Below are 2410 nucleotides of genomic sequence, written 5' to 3' on the forward strand. Positions count from 1 at the left end.
TTTCTCTTGGGAGACTAGTGGAGACCAGGAGTGGCTTTAGTCCTGAAATCCCTGGTGTAAAATGGACCTCCCTCAGTCACAGTCTGAGCCCACACTCATAGAACAGCTGCAACCCTGGCGCTGGGGAACATATCACACCACGAGCAATATGCTTTATAGAGAAGGATAAAAGGGAGAAAATATTTTAGTCACAAATGAAACTTAGAAGCTACATTACCTTGATCCCGCAAGCATTTTCTGTCTCTGTATTTCCTTTTAGATTTGGAACTTATATTCCTGTTATTTTACTGCAACCAATCAGGTCGAAATCCTTGTTTTATTTTAGCAAGTTTCATATTGTAAGGTTGGTCCGATCCTTGTTCTGTGAGATTCAGAGCTCCGCCCTCTGTGTGAAAGCAGCTGCCAGCCCGCAGGATGGATGTCAACTCAAGCATTCCTCATTTGCTTCAGAACTGGGAGCGGCCTCTCTGGACAGACCCCTGACTAGAATAAATTGTTACATTTCCGTCTGTGACGTTGTTTGCTAAAATCCCCTTCTATTTCCTGATCTTTGCGCTTTGAGCTCTTGTTCCCAGATTCAGTGACTTGTCAGTGAGCTGAACAGAGGCTGTTTCTGTACGTGAGGACATTTACTATTTAACTGCCAAATTAAACTATCGCTGAGCATCAATCGACTCAGCTACTGGGGAATGAGTTGTGACTTTCCACAGTTGCATTTAACCTTGTAAATCCACAGCAGACTCATCCGGTACATTGTTAGACACAGAAAGCTCAATTCAGGTGCTGTAGCTGTGCTGAAGTTTACATTTTCCTGATTTTCTGAGTGGTTCTCGGACAGTAATAAACATCCCCTCCCAGAGCTGGAAGTGTTGGAAGGGAGAAAGGGTTTTCAGGAGAGATCGTGGTGATAATTCTGCGCGGCAGATTGCGATATTTCCCCTTTTCTCTCTCATTTCCCCCTATTTTGTGATCAGTAATAAAGATTCACTCGGGCCGGAGGCACAGCTAAAGCTGTGGTTCCAAACATCCCCAATATTCGTCATCATGTGAACTCTTCCCACCGAAGACCTCTTTGTTTGGCTGAGCTGTATCTTAACTCCATCTACTGCCATTGATTAATTTCGCTTGTGTCCCTTAACTAGGAAAAATCTGTCCATCTCAGTAATGAGAAATTCAATTGACACATTATCCACAATCTATGCGGAGGGAATTCCATATTTCCACTAAGCATTGTGTGAAAAAGTGCTTACTGTTTTCTTGCTGGAACAGCCTACCTGTAATATAAGGATTTCCCTGCCCCGCACCACCACCCCATCCCTCCCCCCCCATCGACCCTGTTCCAGAGTCTCCCACAGGATGAAATCTCTCTCTGTATCTACCTTATCGAATCATTTTACCATTTTAAACACTTCAATGAATACTCGCAGCTGGCAGCAGACCCACCATTTACCCGCACTGTCCATTTAACAGTGAATTTACTGAGAGGGACTTGTTCGTCTGAATGTTTTGTTATAACATAAAACTCCAGACTTAAAGCAACAATAGATTGAAACAGGCAAGTACAACAAAATATGTGGCGGGAGAGTTCACTTGAAGACAAATATTGGGTGATGTTTGGGGCCGTCGCTTCAGGCTGTGTCTCCAGACCGCAGTAGTCATTAATGCTGGTCAAGTAAACAGAAAGTTAATTAAAGAGAATAAGGAAATTTCACAATCCGTACCTAGGATTCACCCCCACAATCTGTCCTCAAGCACGTTCTCTCTTCAGGCACTCCCATCCTAGGGAGGGGATATTTATTATTGTCTGATAACCATCCTGATAATGAACAGAATCCAACCTTGATACCGACTACAGCACAGGAATAATTCTTTCTGTGTCTAACAATATAACGGGGGTAACTGCTGCAGATTCACAATGATAAATATAACTGTGGAAAGTCAGAACTCATTCCCCCAGTAGCTCATGCGATTGATGATCTGGGAAAGTTTCATTCGGTGGTTAAATGGTTACTGTCCTCACGTACAGAAACAGTCTCCTCTCAGCTCACTGACAAGACACTGGCTCTGGGACCGAGGGCTCGACTCACAAACATCAGGAAATCGATGGACATTTTAACAAACATTGTCCCAGTTGGAAATGTATCGATTTATTTCTAACCATGTATCGGTTTTACTGACAGATGGCGGAGCTCAGAGTCTCACTGAACAAGGATCAGATCAAATTCACAATTTGTGAGTTGTGATAATCAAACAAGGAACTTCCACCTGATTGGTTGTAAAGTAATAACAAGGATATAACTCACAAAATCTACACGGAGATAGAGACTGAATATCATTGCGGGAACGAGGTAAGGTTAATGTAGCTTTTAAGCTTAATTTCTGTATTTTTTTCTTCCATTTCTCCCTTTAT

Source organism: Somniosus microcephalus, unplaced genomic scaffold, assembly GCF_052327205.1.
Source record: "Somniosus microcephalus isolate GS21.2 unplaced genomic scaffold, FLI_Smic_1.0 unresolved_chr2, whole genome shotgun sequence".
Classification (NCBI taxonomy): domain Eukaryota; kingdom Metazoa; phylum Chordata; class Chondrichthyes; order Squaliformes; family Somniosidae; genus Somniosus; species Somniosus microcephalus.